The sequence below is a fragment of the Misgurnus anguillicaudatus genome, chromosome 21 (genome assembly GCF_027580225.2).
Source record: "Misgurnus anguillicaudatus chromosome 21, ASM2758022v2, whole genome shotgun sequence".
Classification (NCBI taxonomy): Eukaryota; Metazoa; Chordata; class Actinopteri; order Cypriniformes; family Cobitidae; genus Misgurnus; species Misgurnus anguillicaudatus.
The window spans coordinates 40,786,547-40,802,582 of NC_073357.2; the positions used below are offsets into that span (position 1 = coordinate 40,786,547).

At 41.1% G+C, this 16,036-nt stretch overlaps 1 protein-coding gene across 4 annotated transcripts in view; it reads left to right on the forward strand.

The window, feature by feature from the left end:
• Positions 1–16,036, forward strand: part of phkb (phosphorylase kinase, beta) — a 153,738-nt gene that overhangs the window by 57,832 nt on the left and 79,870 nt on the right. The window lies entirely within an intron of this gene.

Here is a 16,036-nt window from a genome sequence, read left to right on the forward strand (position 1 = left end):
AGTCTGTTCAGTTCCGATTTGTGTGTGTGCGTAACTGCACACAGAGCATGCATTAGAAAGAGTGATAGTTTGCTGAGTATGCCTCTGTAATTCTTTGTAAGGATGCTTATTCAGTCGCTGACCTATTAGAGGCAGCTGGTGCTCTCTGCGTAGCGCTGCCTACTTACATTTACATCAGCTGCCCGACTGCAGCAGAGCGCCAGCTACCCTCACCGCATTCACCTTTTGTGGTAAATGCCACAATGTAGCATTTGAGATCAGGGCTTTAATGGCTAATGAGAAGTTTACATTAGAATTAATTTCCCGATTGGTGTTTATTTGTGTGCAAATGTTTGCAATAATGTTAAGGATGGTAATAGATTCATATATTGCAGGCGTTGGTAATGATATTTGGATTTTTTTCAATTATTGCTATTGTTCCTTAAATTAGATGTTTCTAATACAACGATACTCAGACATCTGACGGACTTTAAAATAATCAATCATTATTCTCTTTAAATGTGATGTTACGCCGTGTTACAGCAATAACACACTGGCATGCAGGAAAGTCCTATTTAAACAGTACTGTGAGGTGTCATATCCACAGTACAGATGTCGCGTACGTAAGGTCTCCCTGTAGTCAATAATTTTATCACTTAAAGGAAAACACCACAATTTTTTCAATATTTTACTATGTTTTACCTCAACTTAACGAATTAATATATGCCTATCTTTTTTCAATGCAAGCACTTAATTTTTGTGCAGCGCGTTGTGAATGTGTTGGCGTTTGGCCTGGCCCCGTTTATTCCTTGGGGTCCAGACAGGGATGAGTTTAGAGGCCACCAAGAATTTCCTTGTTTTCTTTATTTGAGGACTGTTGCATGAGTAGTTACACCAGTAAGTATGGTGGCACAAAATTAAACGTGGCGATTTTTTAGCGGAGAAAAAATGTGACCTATATTGTATGGCGGAAGAGCACTTAGTTTGCAGCACTTCGACCTCAGGCACAGTAATATTGATGGAAGTTTGAGCGAGAGGGGGAGTAGTCAGGAGTGATGATTTTACTGCGTGCCGAGGTCGAAGTGTTTGCAACATAAGTGGTCTTCCGTCATACAATGTAGTTCTCAGTTTTGCACTCAATTGCCACATTTTGTTTTGTGCCACCGTACTTATTCGTGTAACTACTCATGTAAGAGTCTTTAAATACGGAAAACATGTAAGTGTTTGGTTGCTTCTAAATTCTTTCCTATTTGGATCCTAAGGAATGAATGGGGCTAGGCTAAATGCTAACACATTCACGACGTGCGGTACAAAGATAAAAGTCGCCATGAAACGGATTACCTTATTTTCCCTGTGGTGACGTATATTCGAATGAAACAGTTTCTGAAATGAAATAAGGCAGGGCTGGATTTGAATTTGTCCATCGAGATCTGATTGGATGGTTTGAAGTTGGGTCGTGTTGCTAATTGCTAATCGTTGCGATCTTCTCCCGGACCCCGCCCACCTGCCACACCATATAACGGGGGTGAAGAGAGATCGTTTTGAGGAGGGGAGGAGATTTGCATTTTTGATTAAAGATTATGAGCACACACAAATTTTTTTAAAATAATGAAGCTCACAGATAAGTCATTGTTAACAATACCACAATATTAAAAATATATATATAGTTTTTCATTTCAATTTCATTGCGACTTTAAGTGCATGCATTGAAAAAAGATAGGTAAGTATTAATATGTCTAATTTGAGGTAATAAAATATTGAAAAACTGTGGTGTTTTCCTTTAAAACATCTTTTTTAGCATTATTAGTTTTACCTGTCACACTAATTTCTTAATGCTTTAATACAGCTTGAATGTTGCTCTACCTTGCCTCATTTAGTATATGCGGATAAAAAATATGTGAATTGGTCCCCACCTCTACTCATTCGCACAGCTCAGAACATAGATATGAATATGCAAAATAGTCCCCGCCTCTAGTCTGTTGCAAAGCTCTTACAATATATATGAATATGCAAATTAGTCCTTGTATCCTCTCTTTCACACCCTCTCGGACCATATATATATATATAAATATATATGTTAATAAATGCTACATTTGGCAGTTTCAGACACATAACAGATAAGTCCGGATTCACACAATGCATACGTAAACTGCACATTTGCAGCACTAATCATTAAGCGCTGATTTTAACAGGTGTGAGCAGCACAGAAGCAGAGCTGAAGCATCTGTGCTGCAATCTTTTCAGCACCGAGTCTATGAGGCATCCATACGTAATATCTATAACTTGAATTACTGATCCACACGTTCAACTGTGTTTATATGATTGGTTACATGTCTGTGATGTTTGAAATCAAGGTGATTTTAAACCGCGGGAATGAGTTGTCTCCAGTTTCATGGAGAAAATACTCAGAAATGCTGTTGAATGATGAATTTGCACAAAGCTTGTATTAAAAACACCACATATAAAATAACAAAATAAAGTACATTTCCCCACAGTGAGACTTTAAAAGTGTATTTTCCTAAATATTATGCTCAATAAATGTTTATATTGTTTTATGTACCTATTTTCAATTTATCTCCCATTTATCGTGATTACATTTGTTAATACTTTATCAATATCGTTACTTGCATTGTTACTAGTTACGAGTAAACATATTTTTACATTTAGATAAAATGATCAGCATCTTTATGCATTCACAAGCCGCTTTTGAAGATTCCAAATAAAATCCATAGCAATTGTTCTTAATAATAGCAAGGACTCCTGTGCTCTTTTTGTGCAAAAATGCCTTTTAGAAAGGAGCCGTGGCAACACCTAAGGTTGTTTGTTAGTACGCCTCTATCCTTTACAAATCCTTCAGCCTGATTTTCTTGATTAATCGTGTGAAATACTGGTGCAGATAAGAGTACGTTTCGCAGACATGCTGTTACCGATCCAGCAGGTGTGCCTGCAAAAAGCGATACGAGTGTGAAAGTCTTTATTGCTGAACCTGGGATATTAAAGAGGTTTGTTTCAACATCAGCGCACCGGTTTCACAGACCTTTTTGGTGCACTACAGGCTTAACATGCGTGACATTTGCAGGGTTCGTGTCAGGCATGTTGAGCTCGTGATTAGAGGGAGGGCGGTTCTCTCGATTCAGTTGTCTTCCCCCTCATTGCTATTCTGCACGCAAGGTACAGAGATCCCCACAGAGTGGAAAAGAGTTCTGTAGCACAAAGCTGTCTGAAAAATGCTCAATCCGACAACTGCGTAAATTAGCAGCTCTCTTCCTCTGTTACAATGGAGTTATATTATATTTATGTTTATGCATTTGGCAGACACTTTTATCCAAAGCAACTTACATGGCATCAGCATGTGTTCCTGGGATCAAACCCATGACCTTTAAGTTGCTAACATTTGCTTCTACACGAGTTAGGTTCTCCTAAGCTAGAGCTTATTGTTCTGCATTGTTTTTTCCTTGTTACACACTTGCACACGAGAATTATTCTGAGAATATCAAATTGCAGGAAGACAGAGAGAAACAGTGTGCCATCTAATGTTGTAAATGTGTAAGCACATGGCACTAAAGTGTCATCAGTGGTGCTCAGAGTATTGATTATGGATGGAAAAGAGGGTTGCCACTTAAATTATCATTTTAATTTTGCTGCTTAATAAGCTAATTTATTTGTGACCAGACTTTCTTTATTGAACTGGTGAATCATAACTAGAAGGAAACTGCTGTGTAGATTTGCATTGCAGGAGAGACCACACCTGGAACCAGACTAGCATAGAGACCTTAAAAGCTGCATTAGCTTCATCAGTTCCAAATGGAGATGTCGTCCATATGTGATACAGATTAACTATCTGATATCTTCGTGTATATGTACACATATCTTTACCTTAAAAAAATGGGCTAAAATGAATGAAAGGTGCCAAAGAATGCATTGATACAATATGTTACATAGAAGGTATGTGACTTTATTAAGTTAAACATGATTCAGAAAGGTTTAACATGTTTATTTGCAAACCTAAATTTGCCTTTAGAATGAAATTATCTATTAGTACCCTATTTGAAAGCGTCATGAATAATAATGTTGAGCTCAGCCCTGATTGGCTGCTTTACAGCAAGGCTCATGTTAGTTGCTCACATTAAGTATACAGACCTTATGGGATGGTTTCCCGGACAGAGATTAGCTTAAGCCAGGGCTAGACCTTAGTTTAATAAGGAAATATAATTATTTTAACAATCATGCCTTACTAAAAACATTACTTATGTGCATTTTGAGGCCAAACAAAGGATACTGATGTACTTTAAGATATGTCAGTGCAAGTTGTTTTCAGTTTGGACAGGTCTTACATTTACTTTAGTCTAGGACTAGTTTAATCTCTGTGCAGGAAACTGCCCCTATATGTTTAAAGGACAAGTTCGGTATTTTACACTTAAAGCCCTGTTTTCAGATTGTTTATGATGAAATAGAACGGTTTTGACTGAAATTTCGACATACGCGGCCGCCCAGAGAATTTTTGGGTGTTTGTGTTTCAGCTCCTACCCCCACAATGGGTCCAATGGTGCACCGGAACAATCCTTCCCAAAATGCATCAAACTCTCGTCCACAAAGACGTGAAACCCACCGAGTGGCCAGGGGTGCTAACCGACATGCCCACACAAAAATCCCTGCAAAATACGCATTCCAACAGGTTTTATCGTAGTTTTTGCCAACTCCATTGACTTGTATTAGTTGTGCTGTGAGGTACGGTATTACTCCACGCCGGGAACTTTGTTTCTATTCTTGCAATTGGCAATGGCGGATTAGCGCCACCAACTGGAGTGTCTATTATTCAAGCTCTCAACGGAAGAATGTACGGGTGTGGGGCGTTTGGAAAAATAGGTCCACAAGTTAACAACGAATGCTAAAACAGCTGTTGGAAAGCATCTTTTAACGCGATTTTTGTGTGAGCATATCATTGAACACCCCTGACCACTCGATGAGTTTCACGTCTATGTAAACGAAAGTTTAATGCATTTTAGAAAGGATTGTTCCAGTGCACCATTAAACCCATTGTAAAGGTAGGAGCTGAAACACAAACACCCAAAAATTCTCGGGGCAGCCGTAAATGTCGAAATTTCAGTCAAAACCGTTCTATTTCATCATAAACAATCTGAAAACAGGGCTTTAAGTGTAAAATACCGAACTTGTCCTTTAAGCTTTAGCCTAAACGCTAGCATATAGCATTAACTAGCATAGACGGTTTCAGCAGTAACAACATAAACTAGATATTAAAGTTTGAGGACAAACTTTATGTTGGCTTGAGAAAGCCTAGTCTGAGAGTAGAGTTTGACAACTTAGTATGAAGCTATCATGATTTAAGTTAAAGCTAGCATGATTTAACATGAAGCGAACATGATTTAGCATGAAGCTAGCATGATTTAGCATGAAGCTAGCATGATGCTAACATGATTAGCATGACATTAGCATGATGATAACATGATTAACATGAGGCTAGCATGATGCTAGCATGATTAGCATGAAGCTAGCATGATATTAGCATGATTAGCATGAAGCTAGCATGATGCTAGCATGATTAGCATGAAGCTAGCATGATGCTAGCATGATTAGAATGAAGCTAGCATGATTAGCATGAAGCTAGCATGATGTTAGCATGATTAGCATGAAGCTAGCATGATTGGCATGAAGCCAGCATGATGTAAGCATGATTAGCATGAAGCTAGCACGATACTAGCATGATTAACATGAAGCTAGCATGATGCTAGCATGATTATCATGAAGCTAACATGATGGTAGCATGATTATCATGAAGCTTGCAGGATGCTAGCATGATTAGCATGAAGCTAGCATGATTAGCATGACGCTAGCATGATATTAGCATGAAGCTAGCATGATGCTAGCATGATTAGCATGAAGCTAGCATGATGCTAGCATGATTAGCATGAAGTTAGCATGATGCTAGCATAATTAGCATGAAGCTAGCATGAAGTTAGCATGATGCTAACATGAAGCTAGAATGATTAGCATGAAGCTAGCACGATACTAGCATGATTAACATGAAGCTAGCATGATGCTAGCATGATTATCATGAAGCTAGCATGATGCTAGCATGATTATCATGAAGCTAGCATGATGTTAGCATGATTAGCATGAAGCTAGCATGATTAGCATGAAGCTAGCATGATATCATGATTAGCATGAAGCTAGCACGATACTAGCATGATTAGCATGAAGCTAGCATGATGTTAGCATGATTAGCATGAAGCTAGCACGATACTAGCATGATTAGCATGAAGCTAGCATGATGTTAGCATGATTAGCATGAAGCTAGCATGATGCTAGCATGATTAGCATGAAGCTAACATGATTAGCATGACGCTAGCATGATATTAGCATGAAGCTAGCATGATGCTAGCATGATTAGCATGAAGCTAGCATGATGCTAGCATGATTAGCATGAAGTTAGCATGATGCTAGCATAATTAGCATGAAGCTAGCATGATGCTAGCATGATTAGCATGAAGTTAGCATGATGCTAGCATAATTAGCATGAAGCTAGCATGAAGTTAGCATGATGCTAACATGAAGCTAGAATGATTAGCATGAAGCTAGCACGATACTAGCATGATTAACATGAAGCTAGCATGATGCTAGCATGATTATCATGAAGCTAGCATGATGCTAGCATGATTATCATGAAGCTAGCATGATGTTAGCATGATTAGCATGAAGCTAGCATGATTAGCATGAAGCTAGCATGATATCATGATTAGCATGAAGCTAGCACGATACTAGCATGATTAACATGAAGCTAGCATGATGCTAGCATGATTATCATGAAGCTAGCATGATGCTAGCATGATTATCATGAAGCTAGCATGATGGTAGCATGATTAGCATGATGGTAGCATGATTAGCATGAAGCTAGCATGATATTAGCATGAAGCTAGCATGAATAGCATGAAGCTAGCATGATGCTAGCATAATTAGCATGAAGCTAGCATGAAGTTAGCATGATGCTAACATGAAGCTAGAATGATTAGCATGAAGCTAGCATAAAGCTAGCATGATGTTAGCATGATTAGCATGAAGCTAGCATGAAGCTAGCATGATTAGCAGGAAGCTAGAATGATTAGCATGAAGCTAGCATAAAGCTAGCATGATGTTAGCATGATTAGCATGAAGCTAGCACGATACTAGCATGATTAGCATGAAGCTAGCATGATGTTAGCATGATTAGCATGAAGCTAGCATGATGCTAGCATGATTAGCATGAAGCTAGCATGATTAGCATGAAGCTAGCATGATTAGCATGAAGCTAGCATGATGCTAGCATGATTAGCATAAAGCTAGCATGATTAGCATGAAGCTAGCATGAAGCTAGCATGAAGTTAGCATGATGCTAGCATGATTAGCATAAAGCTAGAATGATTAGCATGAAGCTAACATTTATTGCGTTGCTAGGGTACTAAGTTTGGTTGCTAGGGAGAAAATTGGCATCCCATAATGATCACCCTTCAAGCCACAAGTAAACGGTTCAACCCCTGTGTCTCTACAATGTTCTGAAGCGGAGATATAAGGCTTTGTTTATTCCGTTGCTAGGGTACTAAGTTTGGTTGCTAGGGAGAATTGGCATCCCATAATGATCACACTTCAAGCCACAAGTAAAACGGTCCAACCCCCGTGTCTCTATGATGTTCTGATGCGGAGATATAAGGCTTTGTTTATTGCGTTGCTAGGGTACTAAGTTTGGTTGCTAGGGAGAAAATTGGCATCCCATAATGATTACACTTCAAGCCACAAGTAAAACGGTCCAACCCCCGTGTCTCTACGATGTTCTGAAGCGGAGATATAAGGCTTTGTTTATTCCGTTGCTAGGGTACTAAGTTAGGTTGCTAGGGAGAAAATTGCCATCCCATAATGATTAAACTTCAAGCCACAAGTAAAACGGTCCAACCCCTGTGTCTCTACGATGTTCTGAAGTGGAGATATAAGGCTTTGTTTATTCCGTTGCTAGGGTACTAAGTTAGGTTGCTAGGGAGAAAATTGCCATCCCATAATGATTAAACTTCAAGCCACAAGTAAAACGGTCCAACCCCTGTGTCTCTACGATGTTCAGATCCAGAGATATAAGGCTTTGTTTATTATGTTGCTAGGGTCTTCATATTTTGTTGCTAGGGGCGTGGCTTAATACCTCAATAAGAATCCTAAGAGACTGATTGGATGCCTGAGTAAAATGAGCCCACCCCTATGTCTCTATGACACTCTGGTGCAAAGATATCCATCTGGGCTTTTTATAATGGTAGTCTATGGGAGATGTTGCTAGGGTACCCAAAATTGTTGCTAGGGGCGTGGCTGAATAGCTCTGGGGTGATCCTAAGAGACTGATTGGATGCTTGAGTAAAATGAGCCCACCCCCAAGTCTCTAAGACACTCTAAAGTGAAGATATTCCATCTGGGACGCTTTTATTCCCTTTTATGGGCATGTTTCCTGCCCCATTATAAGTCAATGGGAAATTTTGGGGGCCTCTTACACCCCAGGAGTACAGCTGACACCCCATTGTGATGTATGTTCTTACACAGCCTGTCAGCCTCCTTAAATGTGGTAAGCCACAAGTTTCTACAAGTTTCTCCCTCGCAGCTATGACCCGTCAAAGTTTGTCTCAATGTTAAGTCAATGGAAATTTTGGGGTGTTTCAGCGCCCCGTTTAGGAATTCAGAAGGTCCCATCAGTTAGAAAAGATATAGCACACCTCGTCAGATCAGACCGAAGGTCTGTCCAAAGTTTGATGGCTGTAGCTTGAAAGCTCTAGGACGAGTTAGAGTTAGAAATTTTAGTCTCAGAAGAAAAAGAATAATAATAACTAGATAGGTACATTTCCTGAAGAAAATGTGAGTGGTGCTTGCCGTGGCAAAATTCTGGGGAACATATATGATTATACTCCAAGCCAAAAGTAAAACGATCCAACTCCCGTGTCTCTACGATGTTCTGATGCGGAGATATAAGGCTTTGTTTACTCTGTTGCTAGGGTACTGTATTTGGTTGCTAGGGAAAAAATTGGCATCCCATAATGATTACCCGCCAAGTCACGAGTCAAACGGTCCAACCCCCGTGTCTCTACGATGTTCTGATGCGGAGATATAAGGCTTTGTTTACTCTGTTGCTAGGGTACTGTATTTGGTTGCTAGGGAAAAAATTGGCATCCCATAATGATTACACGCCGAGTCACAAGTCAAAAGGTCCAACCCCCGTGTCTCTACGATGTTCTGATGCGGAGATATAAGGCTTTGTTTACTCTGTTGCTAGGGTACTGTATTTGGTTGCTAGGGAAAAAATTGGCATCCCATAATGATTACACTCCGAGTCACGAGTCAAACGGTCCAACCCCCGTGTCTCTACGATGTTCTGATGCGGAGATATAACGGTTTGAATTTTATGTTGCTAGGGTGCTCAAAAGTGGTTGCTAGGGGCGTGGCTTAATACCCATGTAAGGATCCTGAGAGACTGATTGGATGTCTGAGTAAAATGAGCCCACCCCCATGTCTCTATGACACTGTGGTGCAAAGATATCCATCTGGGCATTTTATAATGGCAGTCTATGGGAGATGTTGCTAGGGTGCCCAAAATTGTTGCTAGGGGCGTGGCTTAATAGCTCTGGGATGATCCTGAGAGACTGATTGGATGCCCGAGTGAAATGAGCCCACCCACTTATCTCTACGACACTGTAAAGCAAAGATATCCCATCTGGAACTGTTTTATTCCCTTATATGGGCATGTTTCCTGCCCCATTATAAGTCAATGGGAATTTTCGGGCTCCTCTTACACCCCAGGGGTACAACTTACACCCCAATGTCATGTGTGTTCTTAAAGAGTCTACCACCCTCTTCAAATGTTATAACCCACATGTTTCTACAAAATCCTCGAGTGGAGCTATGACCCGTCAAAGTTCGGCGCAATGTTAAGTCAATGGGATTTTTTGGGTGATTTTTTGCCCCCCTTTCGGAAATCCTGCACCCGATCCCTTATAAAAGTCATAGCACACCTCTCCTCAATAAACCGGTCGATTTGAGCCCGCTTTCATGGGAGTACGGCAAACCGTGCGGGACGAGTTACGCGCCGAAAAAACGTGCAGACATAAGAATAATAAGATACTAGATAGGTACATTTCCTGAAGAAAATGTGAAGTGGTGCTTGCCGTGGCAAAATTCTGGGGGCAATGTATGATTATACTCCGAGCCAAAAGTAAAACAATCCAACCCCTGTGTCTCTACGATGTTCTGATGTGGAGATATAAGGCTTTGTTTATTCGGTTGCTAGGGTACTGTATTTGGTTGCTAGGGAGAAAATTGGCATCCACTTGTGGTTACAATCCGAGTCACGAGTCAAACGGTCCAACCCCCGTGTCTCTACGATGTTCTGATGTGGAGATATAAGGCTTTGTTTATTGAAGGTAGCATGATTAGCATGAAGCTAGCATGATGTTAGCATAATTAACGTGAAGGTAGTATGATGTTAACATGATTAACAGGAAGTTAGCATGATTAGCATGAAGGTAGCATAAAGCTAACATCATTTGCATTAAGCTAGCACAAAGATAACATAATTATCATTAAGATTACATGATTCTAATATTATTATCATGAAGCTAGCATGATGTTAGCATGATTAGCATGAAGTTAGCATGATTAGCTTGAAGCTAACATGAAGCTAGCATGAAGTAAGCATGATTAGCCTGAAGCTAGCATGAAGCTAGCATGATTAACATGAAGTTATCATGATGTTAGCATGATTAGCATGAAGCTACCATGATTAGCATGAAGCTAGCATGATGTTAGCATGATTAGCATGAAGCTAGCATGAAGCTAACATGATTAGCATGAAGTAAGCATGAAGGTAGCATGATTAGCATGATGTTAGCATGAAGCTAGCATGATGTTACCATGATTAGCATGAAGCTACCCTGATTAGCATGAAGCTAGCATGATGTTAGCATGATTAGCATTAAGCTAGCATGAAGCTAACATGATTAGCATGAAGTTAGCATGAAGCTAGCATGATTAGCATGATGTTAGCATGAAGTTAGCATGAAGCTAGCATGATTTGCATGAATTATGCATGATGTTAGCATAATTAGCATGATGCTAACATGATTAGAATGAAGCTAGCATGATGTTAGCATGATGTTCGCATGATTAACATGATGTTAGCATGATTAGCACAAACTTAGCATGAAGCTAACATGATTAGCATGACGTTAGCATGAAGCTAGCATGATTAGCATGAAGCTAGCATGATGTTAGCATGATGTTAGCATGATTAGCATGATAATAGCATGATTAGCATGAAGTTAGCATTAAGCTAGCATGATTAGCATGATGTTAGCATGATGTTAGCATGATTAGCATGATGCTAGAATGATTAGCATGAAGTTAGCATGATGTTAGCATGATTAGCATGAAGTTAGCATGATGTTAGAATGACTAGCATAAAGATAACACGATGTTAGCATGATTAGCATGAAGCTAGCATGATGTTAGCATGATTAGCAAGAAGTTAACATGAAGTTAGCATGAAGATAGCATGAAGCTAGCATGATTTAACGTGAAGTTAGCAAGATTTATTATGAAATTAGCATTAAGCTAGCATGAAACTAGCATGAAGCTAGTATGACTTAGCATTAAGCTAGCATGAAGCTAACATGACCCAAAGACCCAACCCCCGTGTCTCTATGATGTTCGGATCCAGAGATATAAGGCTTTGTTTATTATGTTGCTAGGGTGCTCATATTTGGTTGTTAGGGGCGTGGCTTGGGAGTGGCCAATAATGTGGCCAGTTATTACACTCTGAGTCACAAGTAAAATGGTCCAACCCCCGTGTCTCTACGATGTTCTCATGCGGAGATATAAGGCTTTGTTTATTGGGTTGCTAGGGTGCTCATATTTGGTTGCTAGGGGCGTGGCTTGGGAGTGGCCAATGATATGGCCAGTGATTACACTCCGAGTCACAAGTAAAACGGTCCAACCCCCGTGTCTCTACGATGTTCTGATGCCGAGATATAACTGTTTCAATGTTATGTTGCTAGGGTGCTCAAAAGTGGTTGCTAGGGGCGTGGCTTAATACCTCAATAAGGATCCTGAGAGACTGATTGGATGTCTGGGTAAAATGAGCCCACCCCCAAGTCTCTATGACACTGTGCTGCAAAGATATCCATCCTGGCATTTTATAATGGCAGTCTATGGGAGATGTTGCTAGGGTGCCCAAAATTGTTGCTAGGGGCGTGGCTTAATAACTCTGGGAGGATCCTGAGAGACTGATTGGATGCCCAAGTAAAATGAGCCCACCCACGTATCTCTACGACACTGTAAAGCAAAGATATCCCATCTGGAACGGTTTTATTCCCTTATATGGGCGTGTTTCCTGGCCCATTATAAGTCAATGGGGCACTTTTGGGCACCTCTTACACCCCAGGGGTACAACTTACACCCCATTGTGATCCATGTTCTTACAGAGCCTACCACCCTCTTCAAATGTTGTAACCCACATGTTTCTACAAAATCCTTGAGCGGAGCTATGACCCGTCAAAGTTGGGCCCAATGTTAAGTCAATGGGATTTTTCGGGTGGTTTTTCGCCCCCCTTTCGGAAATCCTGCACCCGATCGCTTATAAAAGTCATAGCACACCTCTCCTCAATAAGCCGGTCGATTTGAGCCCTATTTCATGGGACTACGGCAAAGCGTGCGGGACGAGTTACGCGCCGAAATTTTGTCCAGAATATAAGAAAAATAATAATAATATCCCTGAGCAATAGTAATAGTGATGCCTTGCATAAATGCAAGCACCACTAACTAGATAGGTACATTTCCTGAAGAAAATGTGAGTGGTGCTTGCCGTGGCAAAATTCTGGGGAACATATATGATTATACTCCAAGCCTAAAGTAAAACGATCCAACTCCCGTGTCTCTACGATGTTCTGATGCGGAGATATAAGGCTGTGTTTACTCTGTTGCTAGGGTACTGTATTTGGTTGCTAGGGGGAAAATTGGCATTCACTAGTGATTACATGCCGAGTCACAAGTAAAATGGTCCACCCCCTGTGTCTCTATGATGTTCTGCTGCGGAGATATAAGGCTTTGTTTACACTGTTGCTAAGGTACTGTATTTGGTTGCTAGGGGGATAATTGGCATCCACTGGTGATTGCCCTCTGATTCACGAGTCAAACGGTCCAACCCCCGTGTCTCTACGATGTTCTGATGCGGAGATATAAGGCTTTGTTTACTCTGTTGCTAGGGTACTGTATTTGGTTGCTAGGGAAAAAAATGGCATTCACTAGTGATTACCCGCCGAGTCACAAGTCAAACGGTCCAACCCCCGTGTCTCTACGATGTTCTGATGCGGAGATATAAGGCTTTGTTTACTCTGTTGCTAGGGTACTGTATTTGGTTGCTAGGGAAAAAAATGGCATCCATAGTGATTACACTCTGAGTCACGAGTCAAACGGTCCAACCCCCGTGTCTCTACGATGTTCTGATGCGGAGATATAAGGCTTTGTTTACTCTGTTGCTAGGGTACTGTATTTGGTTGCTAGGGAAAAATTTGTCATCCCATAATGATTACACACTGAGTCACGAGTCAAACGGTCCAACCCCGTGTCTCTACGATGTTCTGATGCGGAGATATAAGGCTTTGTTTACTCTGTTGCTAGGGTACTGTATTTGGTTGCTAGGGAAAAAATTGGCATCCCATAGTGATTACACTCTGAGTCACGAGTCAAACGGTCCAACCCCCATGTCTCTACGATGTTCTGATGCTGAGATATAAGGCTTTGTTTACTCTGTTGCTAGGGTACTGTATTTGGTTGCTAGGGAAAAAATTGGCATCCCATAATTATTACACTCCGGGTCACGAGTCAAACGGTCCAACCCCCATATCTCTACGATGTTCTGATGCGGAGATATAAGGCTTTGTTTACTCTGTTGCTAGGGTACTGTATTTGGTTGCTAGGGAAAAAATTGGCATCCCATAATGATAACACTCCGAGTCACGAGTCAAACGGTCCAATCCCCGTGTCTCTATGATGTTCTGATGCAGAGATATAACTGTTTGAATTTTATGTTGCTAGGGTGCTCAAAAGTGGTTGCTAGGGGCGTGGCTTAAAAGCTTTGGGACTATACTGATAGATTGATTGGATGCCCGAGTAAAATGAGCCCACCCCCATGTCTCTACGACATTGTAAAGCAAAGATATCCCATCTGGAACTTTTTTATTCCCTTATATGGGCATGTTTCCTGCCCCATTATAAGTTAATGGGAAATTTCGGGTGCCTCTTACACCCCAGGGGTACAACTTACACCCCATTGTGATCCATGTTCTTACAGAGCCTAACACCCTCTTCAAATAATGTAACCCATATGTTTCTACAAAATCCTTGAGAGGAGGTATGACCCGTCAAAGTTCGGCCCAATGTAAAGTCAATGGGATTTTTTCGGGTGGTTTTTCGCCCCCCTTTCGGAAATCCTGCACCCGATCGCTTATAAAAGTCATAGCACACCTCTCCTCAATAAACCGGTCGATTTGAGCCCTCATTCGTGTGTCTACGACAAACCGTGCGGGACGAGTTACGTGCCGAAAAAGTGTGCAGACATAAGAATAATAAGATACTAGATAGGTACATTTCCTGAAGAAAATGTGAAGTGGTGCTTGCCGTGGCAAATTTCGGGGAACAATATATGATTATACTCTAAGTCACGAGTAAAATAGTCCAACCCCCGTGTCTCTACAATGTTCTGATGCGGAGATATAAGGCTTTGTTTACTCTGTTGCTAGGGTAATGTATTTGGTTGCTAGGGAAAAAATTGGCATCCCATAATGATTACACTCCGAGTCACGAGTCAAACGGTCCAACCCCCTTGTCTCTACGATGTTCTGATGCGGAGATATAAGGCTTTGTTTACTCTGTTGCTATGGTACTGTATTTGGTTGCTAGGGAAAAAATTGGCATCCCATAGTGATTACACTCTGAGTCACGAGTCAAACGGTCCAACCTCCGTGTCTCTACGATGTTCTGGTGTGGAGACATAAGGCTTTGTTTACTCTGTTGCTAGGGTACTGTATTTGGTTGCTAGGGAAAAAAATGGCATCCCATAGTGATTACACTCTGAGTAACAAGTAAAACGGTCCAACCCCCGTGTCTCTACGATGTTCTGATGCGGAGAAATAAGGCTTTGTTTACTCTGTTGCTAGGGTACTGTATTTCGTTGCTAGGGGATAAAATGGCATCCCATAGTGATTACACTCCGAGTAACAAGTAAAACGGTCCAACCCCTGTGTCTCTACGATGTTCTGATGCGGAGATATAAGGCTTTGTTTACTCTGTTGCTAGGGTACTGTATTTGGTTGCTAGGGAAAAATTGGCATCCCATAGTGATTACACTCCGAGTAACAAGTCAAACGGTCCAACCCCCGTGTCTCTACGATGTTCTGATGCGGAGATATAAGGCTTTGTTTACTCTGTTGCTAGGGTACTGTATTTGGTTGCTAGGGAAAAAATGGCATCCCATAGTGATTACACTCTGAATCACGAGTCAAACGGTCCAACCCCCGTGTCTCTACGATGTTCTGATGCAGAGATATAAGGCTTTGTTTACTCTGTTGCTAGGTTACTGTATTTGGTTGCTAGGGAAAAATTTGGCATCCCATAGTGATTACACTCTGAGTCACGAGTCAAACGGTCCAACCCCCGTGTCTCTACGATGTTCTGATGCGGAGATATAAGGCTTTGTTTACTCTGTTGCTAGGGTACTGTATTTGGTTGCTAGGGAAAAAATTGGCATCCCATAGTGATTACACTCTGAGTCACGAGTCAAACGGTCCAACCCCCGTGTCTCTACGATGTTCTGATGCGGGGATATAAGGCTTTGTTTACTCTGTTGCTAGGGTACTGTATTTGGTTGCTAGGGAGAAAATTGGCATCCACTAGTTATTACACTCCGAGTCACGAGTCAAACGGTCCAACCCCCGTGTCTCTACGGTGTTCTGATGCGGAGATATAAGGCTTTGTTTACTCTGTTGCT